Raw genomic sequence first — 16,548 nt, forward strand, 5'->3', positions numbered from 1 at the left:
CAGTTGCATTAAAGTCTTCATGGGAGAGTTGTGTATTGAGCCAATAAGTACAAAATGTAGTATTCCAAAAATAAACGCAATTTTCTGGTTAAATCATAGTCAAAATTAAATGCAATAACTATTATTATTTGCATGCATGGAGACTGCCATTTTAATGATGTTATAATTGAATTTCCATTCAACAAATGATCTTCTTTTGTAATTGCCTAACATACAGTATTACAGGTAAATAGGAAGAGGGATGTGGGTCCCTTTTCTACCGGCTCTGTAATGCTTTCTAATCTTTCTCTTTGATTTACTGTAAGACAACTAGATTAGTGAACATCTTGACAATGGTGAGCATTGGAAACTGATATTTCTTCTCTCTCTCTCTCTCTCTCTCTCTCTCTGTCTCTCTCTCTCTCTCTCTCTCTCTCTCTCTCTCTCTCTCTCTCTCTCTCTCTCTCTCTCTCTCTCTCTCTCTCTCTCTCTCTCTCTGAGAGGAGCCCCCAATGCCCTTGAAGCTTTGTGCAGGAGTGTGATTTGTAAATGAGATAGGCCAGTATTACACACCCTTGGTATTTCTCTTGGTGCCCCTGCGATCAATTAAAGAGCGACAATAATAAATGTATACATTTAGAGTGATTTCACCCTGGTGACAAATGATTTTACCCTTGAGCTATTGACATTGTCTGGGAATAAGCTTGTGTGTGTGTGTGTGTGTGTGTGTGTGTGTCTGTGTGTGTGTGTGTGCGTGTGCGTCCCTGTTGTGTATTCTGTCTGTGGGTCCCCTCCCCATGCTCAGTAGCAGCCCAGAGACAGAGGGAGTCTGAGGACATAGCAGACACATATTCATCATTAGCGACTATTGCAGCGCACACACATGCACACACACACACGTGTCGTCGTGCACACACACACATGTGCGTGCGTGCATGCTTCCCACACGGGCGCCCTCTCTCCTTAACATGCATGTAAAGTCTCCACCCTCAGGTCGCACATCTTGGCTTTACAGGTCAAAAAGCAGAGCTAGATTTTAATCAGCGCTTCTCGTTTGAAATGGGATTTCGGTAAAAGACAATCCTTGAAATATACCATCTGTGTGGATGGAGGTAATTGGCTCTCCTGTAGTCCACTGTTACTGATGACTGTGAGCGCTCTTATTAAGTGTTACCACGGCACAGAATATGCCTCCTCTGTTAGTGCGGGTTGCATGTTCTTTATAATGCAGTGACGTGCGCGCTCTCTTCATTACATTCATGGACTTCTACTTTATCCAGTGTTTGGTTTCATTTCTCTTTCTCGCGTCGGCGTTGAGATGTATAGAGGTGCACTGCATGCGCTCCATGTCTTCCATCTTTTGTGTGCCCGGCATCAAAATTGAAAAAATATATCTTCTAATCCTCTTTTCATTTTATTCATGACTTTGGCGTGTCACTTGGTTCATATGATTGATTGGTTGAGAGCGCTGATGGAAGGGTAGTAATAGAAGTCATTAAGCTGCTGGGGACCTAGTATTACCAATCTGCTACCCCCCTGAAAGATCCATCAATAGGTGAGATATTTTCTCTGGGAGAGGGGGGAGGAGGGGGGGTGACACATTTAACATATTTCAATAACGTAATTTTCATGTGGGGCAGGTCACACCGCGAGTACAAAGGGCAATAGTGTAGGAGTGTGTGAGTTGCATCGGGGCGTATGCTAAGCAAATCAATAAAACATTAAAGGCAGCATGCAGAGAGCGGCCCATTTGGTACCTGTCTGCCAAGGGCAATGGTCTAGCCACTCAGAAAAGAGAGAAGGATTGGAGTTGCTGGGCTTGAGGAATGCTCTGGCACTAACATAATTGGAAGGTAGTTGCCTTATGACTGCAAATTGGGTTTTTTTGCGCTTCATCAATAGGCCTTTTGACAAGCGGCGTCCATCACGGCCGCATCTCACTCTCCCCGCGCTAGGCCGAGGAGAGAAGTGTCCCAATAATTACATTAAATCTCTGCCTCTCTCCCACCCCCAGCAACCTCCTTTATTGTTGGACAAGAAAAGCAATATGGTATAATTAGGTTTGATTGGGGTTGTGCGGGGGGGGGGGGGGGGGGTGTTTCCGGTGAGATCCCACAGATGAACGAAGTTACCATAGCGACGTGCATCTGTGTCCACCGGTGCGTGAAACATAAAGCGGGAATGCGTTGGACAATAGAAGGCATCTGTTAAGTGAGAGGATGCCAGACGTATTGACACTGACCCGCTTGCAATAGATGCACTAATGGTGCCTAAATGCAGGTGCACACGTTGCTTGTACATGATCTTGTGCATGGGAGTTCCTTAATCTCCTCTTTAAGCTCTGTGTTTACAGTATTGCTGTCACAATTTGTGGCAGGCTGGCTCCCATTTAAAAAAAAGGGCATCATTTGTTGGGTTTAAGCCCAAATGGACTGAGGAGGTCTCTTTTTTGTGACACTGTTACTGTTAGACAGCAATCATACTGTGGATCTATGTGTTTAAGCGAGCACACCATACATTAAGGACTGCTCTACAATAACAGCCAGCTCCTAAGGTCTTCTGTAATTGTCACCTGAGCTCCTTTGGGAAGTAATGGACAGGGAACTGCATTAGTGAGATGGAATATTTCAACTTTACTGGCCACATGGGGGGTATGAGCCTGAGGTGTCCACCGCAGCGCTTTACCAAGACTAAAACAACGATGAGATGGGACTCGAATGGATGGATTTGTCTCTCTATGGATTTGACGCTTAACATTGTTCCAAAATTCTGGAAAGATTAAAAGAAAGCTATGCTAACATAAGACATTTCTGAGTTCCCCATTCAAAGGATAGTGCTCCATCACAATGTTATCTACAATGCTGCGAAGCCCTAGCCTTTGTGTCTGCTCGTTATAAACAGAGGGCCCGACAAATAAAACAACAGGAAGTGTATGACAGAATGCTCTGTTTGGTGTACGGTTTGATGTGTCATCACATTCGGTTTATGGATATTCCCCCCCTTGTTTTTGTTTTGAGATAGTGTAAACCTTCGTCAGAGATGTACACAGATAAGTGAATGTTTGGATTGCCGCTTGTTTAGCCATCCCGGCGTCTTGTTATTGCAGCTATAATGACAAACAATAATAGCAAAGGAATATTATTTTCATGATTGGACTAAACAGAGTCGAGGCTGACACGCAGAGACTGGAGGAGCAGTGGAATTGCTCAAGTGGGGTCCTTGTAAATCCTCGCTCTTTGTCTCTCTCTCTTCCTCTCTCTCTCTCTCTCTGTCTCTTCCTCTCTGTCTCTTCCTCTCTCTCTCTCGCTCTCTCTCTCTCTCTCTCTCTCTCTCTCTCTCTCTCTCTCTCTCTCTCTCTCTCTCTCTCTCTCTCTCTCTGTCTCTCACCCTCTGATTGCTGGTGAGATGCAACAGCTGACGGTGACAGATTGAATAAAAAAAGAACAATACACGTTGATTTACCACCATAATGTTGCGGCTAAAAAGTTTCTCACACAGACCTGTGCCTAATATCTTCTTCCCTGGAAAAACTAAAAACAACAACAACAACAATTATTCTCTCATTTTGGAGGCATATTTCTTTAAAATTGGACAGTCTGGGGACCCCGTAATAAACTTAAGTGCTGGAATGAAGAAAAAGCTCCTTTTAAAGCCGTCCACCTTGGGGAGCGTGCCACTGGAAGTCCTCCGCACTCTGTTTAATACATCAAAGCAGCAGATTAATCCTGTATACAACACATGTACAGGCAGGTAAATGAAGACAAAGCCACAGAGGACCCGGGCTACATGCCTCTTATTACAGGCCCTTGATAAACTCCACCCCAAAGCATTACAAATGGCTTATTGGGAGGTGTGGGGGAAAGTTATTCTTAATAAGCCTGTCACTTGACCGGGGGAAAGTGTAAGCAAGAGAAAAATGGTGGCTGGGATAACGGAGACACTTGGTGTATACTTTGTGTCCTGCCAACCTGTTACTTGCGATGCTGTTATGGTACCGTGTCAGATCAGTAACAACGCCAATGACTCATTTTGCTTTACTCGAACGTCAAGAATAAGGCCATACTGTACGTCACGCAACGTTTATTTTGTCATGGACAAAGTACAGGGTATAGGACAAAACATACAGAGCGAGTTGGTCTGCTCGCGTCTATCGGTGTTACCAGAAAATATAATGGGACACCAATAATATCCTGTTTAGACCATACAGGCATACATCTCTATAATTTCTTCCCTTGTTCTCATTGTGACTAAGTGCTTGCTCATTGTCATGATGAAGAGGACGAACGGCCCGACACGACACACATTCGTGGAAGATTATGGTTCGGCGCGAGTGAGTCAGGATTGGCTGACATTTAGTGCCAGGATGTCAGAATCATCTGCGAGCTCCTAATTCCAGTTATTATTCTGCTTCAGCTGTTGCATGATGGGGAGTCGTGTGGTCAAGTTAACGTGCCATCTGATCAGGACACGAGCAAAAAAACATGATGTCACCAATGTAAGAGAGAAGGAAGAAAAACGAACAAAGAAGAAACATCTGAACTTCGTTTGTCTTTATCTCAACTCCCACTCAACGGTAGTGGTATAGTTTTATAAACCCCTCATGAATGGCTTTTGTTTTGACAAAATAATGGAGCTATATGTGACAGAGCTGCACTGAGGAATTATTAGAATAGAAGAGAAGAGGAAAAAAACAGCAATGTTATCATGGCACTGTTTAATCCACTGTTTCCCAAACAGTCTTTAAAAATATATATATATTTCAGAAGATTTCATAAATAAAATTAAATAAATCAAATAATTCCCATAAATCAAATTGGCTTAAGGGAGGACCTGCCGGTGGGCGGACCTCTGACGTCACGCTCATGTCACCATGACTCAACCATAACCATATAAGGAGTTGCAAATATGCAAATATGGAACGTGTTGTTAAACCTCAATGTGTCGTCATGGCGCCAGCAAACAAATCAGTCAGCTCCATATGGGCACAAAAGGGGGGCATGCCCATATATCCATAACGACCATTGTCACATGACTCCCGAGACCATTTGTGCCTAATTTTGTGGGTTGGAAATCACTTTGCCTTCTGTGTGTTTAAAGTTTCATACCGATCGTGATTCACAGACAAATTCACGGACAGACAGACCTACAGGAGTGAAAACATAATCCCCGCCCCCAGCCGCTCTGGTCTGGCAGAAATGATAAAGGTAAGACACATTCTGGCTATCTCTGGATAAAAGTTGAATACACATCAAACAATAATGGTAATAATGTTTTAGTTTTTTTTAAGATTTCATTTTTATGACAACATAGTGAAGAGACAGACAGACAGAGCAGGTGAAAGACACAGAGCATATCCTTGCTGTTGGGCAGAAACCTCTTATCTCCATATTCTAGGGATGTTTGATATTGACTTTTTTACCGATAACCGTTATACCGATATTGTCCAATTCCTAATTTCCGATACCGATATCAACCGATACCGATGTATGCAGGCTTTTTCACCAAAAGTCAACTAACTGTCAGGTAACAACATCACATATCTAATAAAATAAGATAGCTATAATATCAATATAATATCTAATAAATCTAATATAATACAGTGATGTTGTTAGATTTTCAATAAAGTGAGTCCTGGGACTCACTGGTGGTCATTTGAATGAGTCCCACTAATCTTAGATTAGATGTTGGCCTATTTGACAGTGCAGAAGCATATTGCTTTGATGCCTATAACATTAACGAGTGTCAACGAGCGTCAGCTGGACACAGAAACACACACCTGCCCTCTGCAGTGCTCTAATTTGAAAGTGACTGGAGTCTGTCATTTGTCTGCAAAAGCCCTTGAATATGATGGAATAGGATTAAGGATTACTGTGATTATGGTAAACTCACATTTCATATCACACACACACTATACAGTAAGAACTCCTGTAACTTATAAAAAATAAATAAAAAGAAAACGATTTTTTTTTTTTTCAAAAAACAATACCGATATCGGACATCCCTACCATATTCTACGTGTTTTTTCGTAAATTAATACCCTACTTAATACTACTTAGTACCCCATACTACAGCTTCACACAAAAGCATCAAATGCAAAGATTTGAGTTACAAATGTTTGCTTAAGAAAATACGTATTCAAAGATTTGCACAAATTGTCAAGATTTAAAAGAAATAGCAGATCTACAATCTCAGTGCTGCGCTATGAGCTTGTATATCTGCTATTTTTGAATAGCCAAAGAAATCTAAAATGACAGAGATGTGTTCCTGGATTGAATGGGTTAAAACATTTTTTTTAAATGACATTTTGCCCAAAACAGGGACGCCAGGGTTAATCCGGTTACATACAGTACAATAGTTTATATACTGAGTCCATTTGGGAGTCCTTTGCCATTGTTGACACAGTGGTGTCAGAGGTGGCACATACAGTATTGTGCACTCTGGACCCTAGAGTACACTATAACACCCCAGAGCCCACTTCCTCCAGATAGCCAGCTATGAAAGCTTCCTGTCACTTAGTGCAGTTTGACAGCATCGTCAAGACCAACATTGATCTGTTTGCTTGCCTCTGCATTATTAAGATGACAATAGTGTGTGCCGCGCGCGCATGTACGTGTGTGTGTGTGTGTGTGTGTGTGTGTGTGTGTGTGTGTGTGTGTGTGTGTGTGTGTGTGTGTGTGTGTGTGTGTGTGTGTGTGTGCGTGTGTGTGTGTGTGTGTGTGCGTGTGCGTGGGTCCCAACTGTAATGCTTGTCTCAAATCCATTATAACCCGATTAGATTCCCCTCTCCTGGAAGCACCGCTCTGTGACAGAAAGCATAATCTTTAATGGAATTCGTGTGAAATCAAATTATACGAGCATCAATAAACATAACATAATTCAGAAGAGTAAATGGGCTTAATTTATTGGATGGGCAGGCGAAATGGCACCGGTGTGTGTAGAATGAAGATGTCAGACAGAGAGGGCTTTGGAACAGCAGGACAGGGGGCAATAGCAGATACATCATCGGTGTGCGTGTGTGCGTGTTTGTGGGGGTGGGCGTGTGCGTGTGTGTGTGTGTGTGTGTGTGTGTGTGTGTGTGTCTGCTTGTGCTTACGTGTCTATAGATATAGTGTGTGTGCGAGGCGTGTACATGTATGTGTGTTCAATATTCTGAGGCAGGAATTGGGATCAGCAGGAGACTGGCAGATTCTTCATCCACTTGAGTGGGTAAAGAAAGTTGAACCTTTTATTAGAGAGGACTGTAATTTAATGGGCAGGGTACACACACACACACACACACACACACACACACACACACACACACACACACACACACACATGGATGATGAATGCCAGGGGAGACGAGTGCGAGAGAAGGTGGAGAGACAGACAGAAAGACAGGGGGGGAGAGAGAGTTGTAAATACACAAAGATTAAATTGAGAGACAGATGAAAAGACGATAAGAAAGAGATAGAGACCGGGGAGAGAGAGTCTGGGCGAGTGTGAAAACATACTAGTGAGGGATGCGAGAAGGGCGTGGGGGGGGGGGGGGGTTGTGTGTGTGTGTATGTGTGTGCGGGAGCGAGAGTGTGTGGAGTGGTGCTTTGAAAAGGGAGGTTTGATGGAGTGGCTCTGCAGCTGTAACAGTCAAGTGTTTGATTGCCCGGGTGGGAATCGTGCAAGGTTGTCATTTTGCGTCTTAACCTTTTTCGAGGAGCTTTTCTTTTTTGGGTGGGAGGTTAATAATCAAAAATGATCTGCTTCAGTAGAGCAGATAAATAGTGTCAAACACAGCTGGGACGGAGAGGGGCTGACTGGCCACCACGGGGCTAAATTGATGGTTGCAGCGAGAGAGGAGACGGGGGAACAGCCCTCCCTCGCTCCTATTGTATGACATGAATAGACTTCTAGGTGTCGTGTTTTTCTGCCTCTGTCGCTCTGTGATGAGTCGCAGTCAGAGACCCGGGGCAGTGCAGATGTAAAGTGTGTGGCATGCGACAACATGGGAGACAGGCTGTCGTTTGAAATGATAGCAGCTCCTTTTACGAGAGATCACTTGGTGCTTTCGGTTTGCAGTTTTTCCAGCCAAAATGCAACACAACAAAAAACAATCCGAATACATAGGACCACAATGTCAACAAGTCCCCATGGAGGACTTTTTTGTGTTATTCTTTTAGCCTTAATGTCTTACTGTACCACATGCTGTTTACATTTGTGACTAATAAAGTATTCAATCAATAAAAAAGAACACATTTTAACGTATGATTCTCTTCATTCTTTTTTTGTTTAGCTTTTTGGCTGGACCTGTAACACTGGGCCAGCCCTATAAACACGAATGTCTCTGACTGACTAAACTTTGTTCGGCCAGGTCACCGGGTGGCCTAACGTTTGGCCAAATTGCCCCTCCAGGCTATGGGATGCCGTCCCTCCAGGCTATGTGATGCAGTCTAACCTAACATGACAGGCTGGTGCAAGGTCGAGTACATATCTCCGACCCTTCCTTACTAGTCAGCCAGGATGATCTGTTAAACTGCATGGCACAATCAAACTTCTATGGGGATAACACAAAAACTTGGACACCCACAGACGAATTTACACAGTTGAAGTTTTGCAGCTTCCTGTATCCATCGTTTCAAATAAAAATTCCTCCAGCATTTCATCCTCGGTCCAGCCATATTCTAGGTTCTGACCTAGGCTTGTTTTACCTCTTCCCCTCCTGTCAGATTACAGTAGATGTAGTTAAGAATAATTGGTGCCGTCAAAATGGGATATTCATCATAGGGGTGCGTGCACACACACACACACACACACACACGCACACACGCACACGCGCACACGCGCACACAGGTTCGCCGTACTATTTTTGTGAGGCTGTTAAAAGCTACTTTTCATTACAAATTCAATATTTTTTACTTGCCCTCCTGGCCCAACCTAACCCTAACCCTCGCTTTAATCTCGAAACCCCTAACCCTAAAGCTTTTCCCCCCCTCACCCTAACCTTAACCCTAAACATAACTGCTATGTTTAACCCTAACCCTGGACTGAATCATTTCCTAATTGTAAAACTAACCCTATAACCCTAAAAATCTTTCTTAACAATCAAATGGACCCTATTCCTCATGGGGCCCTCGTGTCCCTGTGTGGGTGATGTTTTTTCTGGTTTTAAAGCATGCACGCATGCACACACACACACACACACACACACACACACACACACACACACACACACACACACACACACACACACACACACACACACACACACACACACACACACACACTCTCTTTCTCTCTCTCTCTCTCACACTCACATGCGCACTCACACAGGTTACACACAGGTTACACACATACATATGCACACAAAATAAGACGGGGGGGAAAAGGAGCTTGCCGTTGAGAGCATATGTCAGTGTCACACTCCTTCTCCCAGAAGGCCTGACTGGTTTTTGAGAGATATACTGCCTGCACACAAAAAAAAACCTCTTCTTCTTTATCCCATAAATCTGTTTGTGTGGAGGATAAAAGCAGACAGACCGAGAGGAAAAGAAAGCAGTCCAGTTTACTTTATCATCTTTCACCCCTGCAGATTTGTAGCGGTAATCGAGGATAACTTACAGTATAATCTTGTTTGTTCCTTTCTTAAGTGGAGTGATAACATCTCTCCGGATCACGACTGGGGGAGCAGGGTAGGGGGGGGGGGGGGGAGGAGGAGGAGTGTGTGGGAGAGGAGTGGGAGTGAAAGGATGAGGCTGGGGGGTTGAGGGGGGGGGGTGGATAGAGAGTCTGTTGCATAGCTTTTCTTTATGTGGAAATCCTATAGCGTTGGCGTTTATGACCGGCTGCTCCGCTCCAGGATTTACTACTCTCCTCCTCTCTTAATGTAAGCACAGCGTTATCGGGAGAGAGAGAGGGAGAGAGAGAGAGAGAGACAGAGAGAGCGGGGAAGGACGGTAATAAATATCAGCGATATAGGGGGTCAGCAAAGGTCAATCGGTGAGGAAGATCCCTGTCATAATTTGTTTAAGGAGCTATATTCAATAGCTGTTTGGATCATTTTCAATGGCCATCGGGGGGGATGTAATGCAAACAGTTCATTATTCAATGCCGTGAAATGGGCTACGGCTCAGATAGTCATGGCCACTAGAGCTCCCAGTATGCCTGTCAGACTGGGTTAGGAGAGCCTTACTGGGGACACCACTGTCATAATGATTAGTATTGTTTGTATGCGGTAGGCCTACTAAAAATGAACTGGAACTAAGGCGGCATCACGCTTTAGTGCGCACTTCACTTACTGTAGTAGTGTGTATTCCACTAGCAGGCCGGCTATAATTATAGCATAGGGTGGAATTGTGTAATGAAAAGTACAGGTTTTGCAGTTTTTAATTAAAGATTGTAACTAATAAATAGTCAGACTAAAACAATTAAGCAACAGTTTCATCTTGCCAAAAACCACAACCATACTGCAGCATCAGAAGATATAATCTCCTCTCAAAGTAATTACGAATAGACCTTTGTCGAACACAGGAATACTTGAACTCAGGAACTTTATCTCCTTTTGACCTCAGGAACCTAGTTCCAACTTGGTTCCTGCATATGGTATAGTTTCTGGTGCCAAAAAGTCACTTGTGGTCTTTGAGGGGAGAAACTTTGTTTGGTTGCATTTCTGCACTCTCAGAGCTACAGTACATAACTGTAACACTTGTCAAAGTGTTGTTAATATAGTGATCAATAGAATTCTCCGCCTTTGTCACTTTTGGTCCTATAGCCTTTCAAATATTCCTATCCTTGTCATAATTTCTATAGATTGAAACTGAAATGCAAGACATTGTTAATTCTGTTAATAATAATAGCCTTTCATTTTGATATTCCATATAGGTTCTTATAATGTCTTGGTGCAGAAGTAACAATGCTTATTTGGACATGCATGTGATTGAAGTCAGCTCGTTATTAAAGCCTGTTGTTTAGGTCCCTGCTCCTCTGGGGAGAAAGGGCAGCTCTGATGGTGCAGCAGGAGTTGCATAGCCCTCATCAGGAGAGCTATAGAAATGTACGCCTTGTTAATTATTTAAAAGCCCTGCGCAGGCTCAGAAGCTTTACCGATAAAGCGGATTGGAGATGAGGGTCTGTTTGCTCACTGTCAGGGCAGAAAAAGTGATAAAAGAGACCCTGGCCATGGTTTTTAGCCTGCCTTCAACTCCCAACCAGCTTCCATGGATCAGGGGGGGGGTGTTGCTGATAGATAGATCTGCTCTTCCCGAGCTTTAGGAATTGTTATTCCTTTTCCCACTGCTGTGTCCAGCTTGGACAGGTGGTATAAGTGTATATTTATTTATTTCCTTTAATACTCTTCTTTATCTCCCTCGTTGTTTGCAGGCCTGTGAGATTGATCAATATTTAATTTTCTGGGAGAGGGAGTGGAGAGGAATCGGCGTGGCTGTGACAGTCAGGAGACCTCTCTCCTCTCCTCTCCTCTCCTCTCCTCTCCTCTCCTCTCCTCTCCTCTCCTCTCCTCTCCTCTCCTCTCCTCTCCTCTCCTCTCTTGCTCCTTGTCGTTTGTCCCTTCCTTTGCCTCCCTGATATTTACTCTTTTGCCGGAACTTGTGACTTCTCTTCTGTGATACTTGTGAGTGTTCATTTAACTCAGAAAGTGTAAACATGGACAGTATAGATTGTGGGGAAAAGGCTATACTTTAACATCGAGTTAAAATATTGAATTTAATAAAAATGATCGTAAAGGGTTTTGGTGTGCCTTACTGCAGTGAGGCCTGGCTACAAGCAGGATTCCTTTGGTGACCTAAGACCCCCATATGTTCTTAGCCCAGTGCCTGGACGTGGCCTTCACTGACCAAGGAGGCTCGTGCCTGGGTCATCTTTCACCCTGGAGACCAGAGGAGGGGATCAGTGACACCGACAAGGGGAGAGAGTAAGGGGGATGGGGAGAGAGGTAGAAAGGAACGTTTATTTGTGTGTATGTGTGTGTGTGTTTCACGCATGTGCATATGTGTGGAAGCATGTGTGTGTAGGCGTGTGCATGCGCAAGTGCCCTCCCACCCCGCGCGTGTGTGTGTGTGTGTGTGTGTGTGTGTGTGTGTGTGTGTGTGTGTGTGTGTGTGTGTGTGTGTGTGTGTGTGTGTGTGTGTGTGTGTGCGTGTGCGTGTCTAATCTACCGCCAGTCTTAAAGGATGCTGACACCTCCAAGTGTTAAAACCACTCTGCATAACCCTTAAAGTCGAAGCTCTATCGGTCAAAATAAAGGATGGCCGTAAGTGGGAAAAAAATACTGCATTGCCGTGGATGAAAATGAGCAAGATGCTCCCCGGTCTTGCCGATAAAGCCCTGAGACAACTGCTTAGTCAGGTCCAACTAATCATGTCCCTTTGTCAATGTATTTGAGACGAGCGAATCGTTGTCAATGACATAAGCCATTACTGTCCTGACCCTGGAGCCCTCCACAGGATAAATAACCCATAGATTTCATTTAAAATTGACAAGCATTTGTACAACAAATTCTCATTTTTTCCCACTTTAAATTTTTATTTTTGAGAAGTTACTTATTGCACAGACAAACTGCATTTCTTTACTATGTTATCACATTTTGAATCAAGCGTTCCAGAGATGCAGGCGTATGCTCCATGATGATGTTTGCATCTCCTTATGGGTCCGTTTTTACGCTCGTTAAAACAGACCCTCTGGATTTTTATAGGTTGGCTTTAAAAAGAAAAGCCACTTCTTTTATTTAGACTTTCCGATGTCATTTCTTACAGGAATGTTAACAAGCCCTTTAACGAACCGTGCATACGATTACAGTTACTAAAAAAAAAGAAAAGAACAGAAAAGATGAAGCTCCTTGCCTTATCAGCGGTGTTGTACAGTAGATAATCATGAAAGGAGAAAGCTGATAGTTTTGACTGCGGGCCATCCAGTCTCTCTCTCTCTCTCGCTCTCTCTCTCTCTCTCTCTCTCTCTCTCTCTCTCTCTCTCTCTCTCTCTCTCTCTCTCTCTCTCTCTCTCTGTGTGATAGAGGGCAGTGCCACCGCTTCTCCCATTATACCCCCTTCCAGATAATCACCACCAGAAGGGAGCAGGAATTTCTCCCCACATGCTGGTGGTTTCTGGCTCGTTTCAAACCCCTGCTTCCCATTGAGGGGAGAGGAATTTAAATTTCATACACAGCGATGAGGAATGACTCTGGGTAGATCTGCCTGTCTCAGAAGCGTCTGGTTCGCTTTGAAACACCACCCCCCCACCCCCCTTCCCTTCCAACCTAAAAAAAAGAGACTTTGAAATCACGGTGATAAAACGTTATCTTGGAAAAACCCAAAAGAAAGAGAAACTATTCTTTTATAGCTTGTGTGAAGCGGCAGCAGCCAGTTTTAGCTCTCTTTATCTGTGATCCACATAGCTGACTGATGGCGTTAGTGGACATGATGGAGTCTCGGGGGGGCTCTGGGCCAGGTGTTCATGTTAATGCCGGAGCCCTCAGAGCACCTGTTAGGGCCACGCTGAGTGTAACAGAGCATCAGGCACACACGTCTAGCCTACTTGCTCTGCTTACTAACTACAGGCAGTTAAAGTATGAGGTGAAAGGCAAAGGGAAGTATAAGAGATGTGTTTGAGTAAGATTCTTTTTTTCTTTTTTGAGTGGTGCCAGCCACTCCTACACTTGACCGTGTGCGTCCGTCCGTCCGTCCGTCCGTCCGTTTGAGCACGGCCTCAACAGCTGCAGCTGATTGCAACACAAGGATGCAACCGGTTACACTAATTCAAAGGCACCACTCTCTTAACACTGGGTGTGATTTTTATATTTATCTATCATAATAATAATCATCATATGGTTTAATTTCCTTCCGCTAAAGAGCTCTCCCTTCTGTCTGAAAAAAAAAAACCTAAAGCACATTGATATTCAGGGCTTGAGGAGACAGCGCAGCACCTTGCATCTCTCTCTCTCTCTCTCTCTCTCTCTCTCTCTCTCTCTCTCTCTCTCTCTCTCTCTCTGGGTCTCAGGTGTCATTATGTAACCCCCCGGCAGCTGCCACACACAGCTTTATAAGATGTTATGACCTCTTATTAAACAGTGGCACTTTAAGTAGCCTTCTCTCCTCCTTCACTCCCGTTGCTCAGTGGTCCATAGAGGCCAGGGTCCTTGCCAAGCATTATCAAAGTGAACAGGATTTTAATGGGCCCAGGGAGACTGATAAAGACCCTACCATGGCCAGGTATAGCGCTGCTCTCTCCCCTCCCCGCCCCATTCACTCCCCTAATGCAGACAGGCTGCATTATCCAAGCACGGCGCTAAATAATAAACAGATGGCTGCCACCAAATTTAGCCAGAACCAGTCCAAACTACAAAGGCACCCCAAAATGAAATGATAGGGTATTAGAGAGGAGATACAATTTGCAGGTCAAAATGTAATGGTAACCTTTCACTTTGCAAATTGAAAATTAACCTTTGGAGGGGGGGGGGGGGGGGCGGTATTGAATCACTCACAGCTGACGTCTTTCACGCATGCTTGGCGGGCAATCTTCTGTTTCGGCAAAAAAACACGGTGGAACGCGGTGGAGTCGAGGGAGAGGAGCAAAAGCGGTGACGAAGGATCATATTTATGACTCTGGGGTTTTTCTCTCATTTGTCTGTCCGCTCACACAGACCGTCGCGGCCAAGAAAATCAGGAATGAGACGGAGCGCTGAGAGAGTGAGGAGCACTGCAGCCTCCGAGTTCTCTGTCTGTCTTATTCTCACATCTATCCACCACAATAAGATTAAGCTGGAGGAGTCTGTTCTGCACCCCTGACTGTAAATCACGCATTGCTCTCTGCACAGATAGGCTATACTAAAATACCAGATGACTGTGTTTGTGCTTGAGGAAAGAAAAAAATATATAAAATGCCATTCATTTTTCATAGAATTATGATTTCCTGAAGAAATGAGTCAAGGTCCACTGTATTTATTTAATAGGCTGGCCTGTTTTTACTGTTCTTGGGCAATTATTCCATGCCCTATACACCCACTCTGCGAGGAAGGCTTATAATGCTAACCTTGTCATATTCAGCAGCTGTCAGCGAAATGGCCACTGTACCGGGCCAAGCTGGTAAAGTGGCCTATTCATTATCCTAATCTCATTAGTTAAGATCTGTTAAGTAGAGACCGGTTTTAATGCATGCTTTTCCCTTTTAATTATTGGCCATAAATACATTGGAGTGCATTAGGGGTCCTTGGGGCGAGGAGCAGAGCACTCCCTAATAGATTAGGGGACAAACACATTATCTAAATGTACATATCTACCTAATCATGAACCAGTGATAGCCCTGCCAGCATTGTGACATCAATTGCAGTTTGACATTTGACCCCGAGCCGTGCCCTGTCGCAGAGCTCCTGTCACACAGAGGTCTCAGGAAAAGGAAAAGAGAGAGAGAGAGAGTGAGAGAGAGAGAACAGACGTCATCGTTGCAGTAAAGCTCAATAACCCCCCTACACACACACACACACACACACACACACACACACACACACACACACACACACACACACACACACACACACACACACACACACACACACACACACACACACACACACACACACACACACACAGCCCTGCCTGTAATGATTGAGGCTGTATTGTTATTTCTGAATGCTAACAGAGTATTTCTAAATTGGCCCGTGGTTAATCGAGTTACAGATTTGGGGATTTGGAGATTAGTATTAAATACATGAATAAGCACTGTACTGTATATGAGCCAGCATGCTGGCCGGTCTCACGTTGAATGAGAAAGTGGCAAAGTAGGGGTGGGAAAAAACAAGTGGCTGAGGGGTTTCTCTCTCTCTCTCTCTCGCTCTCTCTCTCTCTCTCTCCTCTCTAAGTCTTATCCATCCCTAACAAACACACCCACCCACATGCACATACTCAGGGTGCTGAGGTACAGTATGTAAGGGTGCTATATCTTCCACATAAAGGGAGCCTTTTACAGTTGTGAGATGGTATTGTCGTTGTATCGATGAGGGAGGCTAGTCCCATGTAAGTTAACATCATGACTAATAAGGTTCAGCAGCTGTGTGTGTGTGTGTGTGTGTGTGTGTGTGTGTGTGTGTGTGTGTGTGTGTGTGTGTGTGTGTGTGTGTGTGTGTGTGTGTGTGTGTGTGTGTGTGTGTGTGTGTGTGTGTGTGTGTGTGCGTGCACATGCGTGCACATGCTGTATTCCCTGCAAAGCATATACTGTGGTTTACTGTATTCTACGGGCTGATCTGCAGTCCTCAGGTGGTTGTGTGTGTGTGGGTTGTTCTGACAGTATGGTTGTGTGTTGGGCTGTTTCTCAACATCGGGTCTGGGGACCACCGGGGGTCCAAATCATGGACCCTTGACGGGTCCGCAACTCTGAGAATGTCCAATGGGTTACCTCTGAGACTCCAATCTACAATGTAAAATCCTCAGTGTTCATTTTACTCTGAGAGTGCACAAATGCAACCGAATGGACCCGTTAAGGGTCCATTCGGTTCCATTTGTGCACTCTCAGAGTTACAGACCCGTAAAGGGTTCATTTGGACCACCCCCGGTGGTCCCCGGACCACGCGTTGAGAAACAGTGGTGTGTG

The sequence above is a fragment of the Gymnoscopelus microlampas genome, assembly GCF_963454915.1.
Source record: "Gymnoscopelus microlampas genome assembly, chromosome: 3".
NCBI classification, from domain to species: domain Eukaryota; kingdom Metazoa; phylum Chordata; class Actinopteri; order Myctophiformes; family Myctophidae; genus Gymnoscopelus; species Gymnoscopelus microlampas.